Below are 8,206 nucleotides of genomic sequence, written 5' to 3'. Positions count from 1 at the left end.
TTACATAGTTGAATTGTTTTACAGAATACCTACACATAGATAAATCCAAGCAATTTACAGATTTAACAGAATGTCCTTTCAAAGATGTTTCTTTGTTTCAATATTTTCTCTTTGTGCCTTCAAATCAATTCCAGTTCCCTTTAAAAACAATCATTTTTTTCTTTGTGGGAACCGTCTTTTATTATTGCTGAATGTGCTTTTTTTGTGCTCCCTGAAAATGGGGGGAAATTACACTCTGGAGCAAAAAGCATTAAAATAGGGCTGAATCATTCATTTTTAAAGCTCAGCAATTCACACACACTCACACAAACATTGATGTACCTCATAAAACAGCGAGGGACAGATAACCCCACATGAGGTCTGGCCACTTCAGAAGGTGACAAATGGAAACTTCCTCCTGGATACAATGGTAGAGGGACTTCAAAGGTCTGCAGAGACCAAGAGCAGAAAGAAAAGGGGAGGGAGGTTGTAGGAGATCACAGGAGCAATCTAGTGACCCCCCACTGTGGGACAGGGCTGGCAGGTTCAGAGCCCAGAGACTAGACACAGGGAGAGAGGAGGGGGGAGGGGGGAGAGAGAGATCTGCTGTACAGATTTGGAAATTGCCATGCGTGACCACAGGCTGACAAATTAGTAGATAAACGTAAGATCCGTGTTTCCAGGGGAATTAATATAATAAATTCAGTGTTTTCATGTGCCTACTCCTTTTCCTGTCCCCAAAACTCCAAAGGATCCCAAAGCACTTCACATATAGGTGAGAACCCTGAGCACTACTGAAGTTAATGCACCCACCTGAGCAACACACACAGGCCGTTCTGCACCAGCGGCCCCACCTGGAGACACACAGCACCATCTTGCACCAGCAGCCCCACCTGGAGACACACAGCACCATCCTGCACCAGCAGCCCCACCTGGAGACACACAGTACCATCCTGCACCAGCAGCCCCACCTGGAGACACACAGCACCATCCTGCACCAGCAGCCCCACCTGGAGACACACAGCGCCATCCTGCACCAGCAGCCCCACCTGGAGACACACAGCGCCATCCTGCACCAGCAGCCCCACCTGGAGACACACAGCACCATCCTGCACCAGCAGCCCCACCTGGAGACACAAAGCACCATCCTACACCAGCAGCCCCACCTGGAGACACAAAGCACCATCCTGCACCAGCAGTCCCACCTGGAGACACACAGCGCCATCCTACACCAGCAGTCCCACCTGGGAGACACACAGCACCATCCTGCACCAGCAGCCCCACCTGGGAGACACACAGTACCATCCTGCACCAGCAGTCCCACCTGGGAGACACACAGCACCATCCTACACCAGCAGCCCCACCTGGGAGACACACAGCGCCATCCTGCACCAGCAGCCCCACCTGGAGACACACAGCACCATCCTGCACCAGCAGCCCCACCTGGGAGACACACAGCACCATCCTGCACCAGCAGCCCCACCTGGGAGACACACAGCACCATCCTGCACCAGCAGCCCCACCTGGGAGACACACAGCGCCATCCTGCACCAGCAGCCCCACCTGGAGACACACAGTGGCCATTCTGCACCACTAATAAATAAAAATAAATAATCCTCACAGTCCAAAATGACCAAATAAATAAAAGTTGTCATCAGTGATTAAATAGGTAGCAAAGATATGTAGACAATTAAAATAATACTTAAAAATAATTAACCTGTGCGAATTATGTCAATTAAGAACAGAGGGAATGAAAGTGCAGGGGCTTTGGTTTGGAAAGTCTGGTCCAGGGGGAAGAGCACCACTGGTCCACCAGTGCCCCTAACAACAGCAACCTGGTTTTCCTCAAAGATCTCCCATGTCCAGTCCTGTCCAGTCCCAGGCTAGACGAGGGCAGTTCCTGTCCACTAGTCACTGTATGTTAGGCTTAGGAGTGTCACCATCTGGGGTTCGAACACAGTGTTTTGGTCATGAGTCAAGAATCCTGAGGACTACTCCAGACTTCAACAACTGTGGAAGGAAAAAAAGCAGAATTTGTTTGTTTCATGCAATTAATTCCATGTTGTATATACATGTATAGTATATGCATGAACACAAATACATAAAAATTGTATATCTATACTTTGTTTATGCATACATAAATAAATATATGTGTATACTTTATGGAAGTTACTCCTGTTACATGCTGGAGGCCTTGTTAATATATATATGTAAATATTCTCAGACATAGTAATTCTCAGCCAGTAGCTACATTTCCCTGCAACTCACAACTCACAGCCCACTGAAGCTCAGAAGGTGTGAGCCTGGCCAGTACCTTGATTGGAGACCTCCTGGGAAAGATAAGGTTGCTGCTGGAAGAGGTGTTAGTGGGACCAGTAAGGGACCAGTAGGTCTGTGTGGGTCCTAATGCCCAAGTAAAGCAATGGTGATGCTATACTGTAAAAAAGTGCTGTCTTTCAGATGAAATGTAAGATTCTCTGTGGTCATTAAAAATCCCAGGGTGTTTCTTGAAAAGTGTAGTGGTGTTACCCTGGTGTCTTGGCCAAATTTCCCATTGGCCCTTACCAATCATGGCTTCCTAATAATCCCCATCTTTGAACTGACTTCATCACTCTGTTCTCCTCCCCACTGAGAGCTGGTGTGTGGTGATCGTTCTGGTGCACTATGGCTGCTGTCACATCATCCAGGAGGGGCAAACACACTGGTGGTGGTGGAGGGGAGTCCCCATTACCTGTAAAGTGCTTTAAATGGAGTGCCAGTGGAGTTTTAACAGAGTATGATCTTAGCATAAAAATAAGCTAGCTTCGGTCAAGAGCAACCTTAAAATATTTTAAGGAATATTGTTTTTACTTTAAAGTAACCTCTAAATACAGAACCCGTATGTCTAAATTTCCTTAGGATCAGTGGCCTCTACAGTGAAAAACTAAAATAAATTATAAACAATATGTTAGATTTTTTACTTTCAAGGAGTCAGCATAGCATAGCAGAGTTTGGACTGACAGGTTATGGGCTCAAGTCTCCACTACAGACATTGCCGATGTACCACTGAGTGAGGCACTTTACCCTGGATGCTCCATCCAGCCTGCTGTATTAGATAAGATGACTTTATTGGCCATATACAATTACTTGTATTAGGAGTTTGTCTTTTCACATACCCCAGCTTGCTCTCCATGAGACACACAGACAGGGAGAGAAGCTTGGGGTCAGAGCACAGGGTCAGCCATTTATACAGCACCCCTGGAGCAGTTGGGGTTAAGGGCCTTGGTCAGGGGCCCAATGGAGATGGATTCCTCTGCCGGCCGCTGGATACAAACTGGCAACCTTCCAGCCACAGTGGCAGATCCTTAGCCACAGAGCCACCACACCGCCAATTGCTGGTTGGTAATCTCTGTGATGGGCACATGCTTTATAGTCAAGCCTTTACACTACAGAAACCATTGCAAACTTTCTCATTTACTTCTTATAGACAATGAGGGGGGGAAGCAAAACAAAAAATGTAAAACATTTAAAAGAGCAGAATTTAAATCAAGGTAAAATTATTAAATGCAGTATTAAGATCATTTAGGATACTGACAGCAATTGTGTCCACCAGGTAATAAAACAGATATTGCTCCTCAGGAATCCAGCCAGAGAACAACTACATCCATTTGGGGCTTAAAGGAATGTCCTGCACAGGCTAAAGGGAACACAACTTTTTAGTCTCAAGCACATGAGGTTACAAGGCCATCTGGTCCCAGCGTTCAAAATCCTCAAAGGCACTGATAAACTCACCCCAGCGGACTCCTTCAGCGTGAGCAGTGAAACAGGAACTAGAGGCACAAGGAGGAAACTGTGTGGAAGTGCATTTCAAACTGAGAACAGAAAACACGTCTTTACCTGAGGGGTGGTGGGAGTGTGGAACAAGCCACCCAGCCATGGTGGTGGAGCCGGTACCCTGGTTTCTTTCAACAAATGGCTGGAAGAGACCCTTAAATCGATTAACTGCCAACTACCAGATAGACCAGATGGCCTCAATTCGCTTGTAACTGTTCTTAATTCCTTCGTACTGTATGTGCTTCTCAATGCTTTTGTCAAAGCACAAGATATACTGGAACTCCCGATTGTGTGCAAGAGCTGTGCACAGCCGTGCCCATCTGTAAGGGTTTAAGACCAAAATACAGGAAATAAACAGAAACTGGGAGCGGGAACACAAAGACGCAGCAGAAGCAGCGCTGAGAACGGCCAGAGGAACAAAGCGGAGAAAGAACAAAGGAGGTACATGGAAGGGAACGCTGAGCAGCAGGAAGCGCAGCTGAGGCATGTGGGGGCCTGACTGCGCCGCAGCTGGACTGCGTGTCCCCTACTTCACTGCTGCTTCACCCCCCGCCCGCTGCAGCTGCACATCTGGAAACCCTGAAGCCCTGCCAGCCACATCTGGATGGTGCCTCTCACCGTCTGTGAGAGAGATCGGTCCCTGACGGAAAGCGAGCAAGCGAAACTGAAAGGGAGATGAAGAACCTTCTTTGCGAAGGAGGGGGAGAGTAGGGAAGGGGGGGGGAGATGAAATTAGAGTCTAGAAGAGGTCAGTGAAGTAAACTAACTGACCATAAGATAAGATGACTTTATTGGCCATATACTATTTCTTGCATTAGGAATTTGTCTTTTCGCATACCCCAGCTTGCTCTCATTGAGACACACAGACAGGGAGAGAAGCTTGGGGTCAGAGCACAGGGTCAGCCATTTATACAGCACCATTGGAGCAGTTGGGGTTAAGGGCCTTGCTCAGGAGCCCAACAGAGTAGGATTTCTCTGCCAACCGCAGGATTTGAACTGGCAACCTTCCAGCAACAGGCGCAGATCGTTAGCCACAGAGCCACCACACCACCCATACCTGCTAGCCATAGCCCAGGTCTAACTGTATATTGAAACATTGGTGTGTCCGGACACACATGCTGGTGTAATATTAATATTGTGCTGTAGAGACACTTCCAGCGACTGACTGAAGTTTACTGATGACACTGAAACGCGTTTTAAGTTTGTGTGGCCACCTCAGAAAGCAGGTGCCTGACAAGCTCGTGTCTTACACCTGAAGAAAGGACGAGATGTGAATTCACTCCTGGAATGATATCCAGACGTTAACACACTCAGAATACCTAGCTTCACATCTGCAAAAATGGATTGTAACTACAAATCCAGCAACATGTCTAAACACTGCCTGGTGCAATAAATAAATACAAAATAAATAAACAAGTAAGGTCCCATGGTTTGTTCCCAAATCCATCGTTAGAGTACATAAACTGCAGTTCGCTTGCTTTGTGTATTCAGAATGGTGTTATGTAGACGGCATTAATTAGACATAACCAGCAGGGTCATTGAAACAATGTGTCTATTGGGAGCTGTATCTTTCACTGTGAGTCACTGTGGTGTTGCTGAGGGGACTGGAGAGGTGGGGTGGGGGGGTTTATGGCAGGGTCTGGTAGGCTATGGCTTTACACACCATTTCCCCTGCAATTTAGCCCAGAATGTCATTACTGCTCCCTGCTGTTGGGTCCCTCCCCTTCCTGTCCCCATTAACTGACCCCAGAGGGCAAGACATTGCCCTCTTAATAGTCTATCTACCTGCATACAACCCATTTCTAATACTGGGTTGTAATGTGTGGTTCCATAATACCATTTATGTAGAGTACATATCAGCTGTCCCACTACTGTAGCGATAGAGCTATGCAGTGCACAGATATATCATTCAGATAGCGGTAAATACCATTATGCTCAGTGTGCAGTCTGTTCTCAGCACAGCTACTGCCTGCTTTCATTCTGTTTCTGGACTGAAGAGTGACAGCAAAATAAAATTTCAATAATGCTTTTCCGTTCCAGAGCAAATCTTTGCTTCAGTCTGCAAAAGAAAAAAAACATGATTTTATCTTTCCTTTTTACATTTATCTTCTCTTGGCTTCCACCTTTAAATGTTTAGGTTTGGCTCTTAGAAAACTGACTGCAAACTTGGCGTTGGAGAAAAATGCTTTGAAAACATCCTGCTAAGTGCAGGTCAGGAGCTCTCTATCTGACCTGTAAATCCTGGCAAGTTCTTCTGAACACAGCGCTGGAGAGCTGTCTGAAGAGCCTGTGTGCACAGACTGGAGGGTTGAGCTGGGGAGGTTTAATGAAGTAGTACAAACCTCTGTTCATGACTCTCATGTAAGGTAGTTTCCTGTGCGCAAAACCTTTGTTGATTTTAATTTTGTGGTCGGATCAATTCATCAGTTAAAAAATGCCAAACTTAAGAAGTAGCCTTCGTGTGGACTTTTTTTTATTACATTTGCAAAATTTTGTCCTTGGTTTTCTCAGGATGTGAAAGGTTCTGTTTTACTGTAACTGAACTGATTTCAAGAACAATCAACATTTCAAGACGCCATTTTGAACAAAGTCTTGTAGCAGAATTAGGAACTCAGCTTCGACTCTTATACAACGATAAACTTGAGATATTTTCAAGATATTTCTGCTTGATATATCTTGCTGGTGCCAGCTTTTTCCACACTTTTTAACTCTTAGATAAATTTAAAACTGTTATTTAAGCTACCTTTAAAATGTTGTACTTCATAAGAAATATTTAAATCCCAAATGTCTGAGTAGAAAAAAAAACAAATATTCTCATCAAGCAACTTGTTAGTTTAATTAAGACTTCAATTAGGAAACCTTGGAGTAGGATACAGCAGAAGCCACACTGCAAACAGCAAAGCTGAAGAGACACAGCAAGCCTGATACCTGAGTGCCCTCTCCAGCTGTGTAGCTCCTGCCCTGACCCATAGTCCTTGATTCTGTCCTTGCACCCGCTGTCATTTTTAGCTGCAAAAGTCCAGTCTTTGATGACCAGAGTCCAGCAGGTCTCCTAGGTCTCTTTAAATTATTAACAGCTGAAGAACTTTGGAAAGTGTTACACTGGTCCAATTAAACTAATGGTCAGCTCAATTATGTCATTAAGAGTAGAGGTGGAATGAGAGCCTGCAGATACTGTGGCCCTTCAGGACTGGGGCTGTGCACAACTTCCATAGGCCTGTTTTCACTACCAGTCTCTACAGCCCATCACAGCTCTGTAGGGTTTGCAGGGAATTTCAGATCCTCAAGAACTCCTGCTGACCTAAATCAATTAATCAAACTAATGACCTTATCAAGAGCTTGAGTGCAATGAAAACTGGGAAAGACCCTGTCTGGCCAGGACCAGGAAAGAGGTTCACTACTATATACAGCAGTCCCTGTAGTAATAATCTGAACAGCGTGCATCTGAGGACAAGGTGCCGTCTGTCAGTGTGCGCCTTAATCTATCATTTTGTCTGTTGCAGGTCTGTCAGTACCACTGGTTGTCTGTCCTTTGCCTTGTGTCTGTCTGACCATCTGTTCAGAATTCTCTCTGCCCTGTGGGGAGGGGGCGCAGAGAGGGGACCCTAGTTTCCTGTATAACTGCCAGTGATGTGGTTTCTTAGAGCTCCCAGGAATGAAGCTGGATTCCTCTCTCACCCCAGGCATTCCCACACTGTAATTACAGCACAGACAGCCTGAGCTCACAGCCATGCAGGCAGCAGGAGAGTGTGTGTGTGGGTGTATGAACTAAAAGCTTTGTGCAATTACTGGAGTGCCTGCACATTCACTAGAACAGTGATTGCAAAAGCAGTTAGTAATTCCCAGTGAATGAGTAGGAAAATATTCTCAGAACACCTCCAAATCTGACATCGGAACTCTGAATGTGGGGCATACCATTCTTTCCTTTTAAAACTTACACTGAGCTATTCCATGTTCACCTTAATCTCAACACTGGGAAACGCGCTGTAGTGGCACTGAGATGGCTCTCTACCACCGTCGGTGTCTCTGAACCTGGATGCGAAAGACTGAGAGTTTGACACTGTTCTGAATGTACTGTAGCAGACTTGCTGACCTTTCCTGTTCACAGTGCGATGAGAGAGACAGTCTTGTTTGTTGCAGCTGTTTCCACTGTGTACTAATTAGAGTGCTGGGAGGATGCAATTTACTGCAGTGTAAAAAAACAAAATGTTCCTCTAAAAAGCCTGTCTTCTCAGGATCCAAGAAAGAGTACAGACCTTGGAATATCCCTTGATTTCCTGTCCTGGTTTGGGACCGTTGGTTGAGTTGTAAAAATCTAAATGCAGCAAAAAAAAAAAAGAGATAAAACCATAAAGAGGGAAGGTCTATTGGTTTTGTACTTCTTGCATTGTGATCCTGTGTGTATCCTCTGTAA

Source organism: Lepisosteus oculatus, chromosome 10 (genome assembly GCF_040954835.1).
Source record: "Lepisosteus oculatus isolate fLepOcu1 chromosome 10, fLepOcu1.hap2, whole genome shotgun sequence".
In the NCBI taxonomy this organism is placed as follows: domain Eukaryota; kingdom Metazoa; phylum Chordata; class Actinopteri; order Semionotiformes; family Lepisosteidae; genus Lepisosteus; species Lepisosteus oculatus.
Note: the sequence above shows the minus strand (reverse complement) of the source record.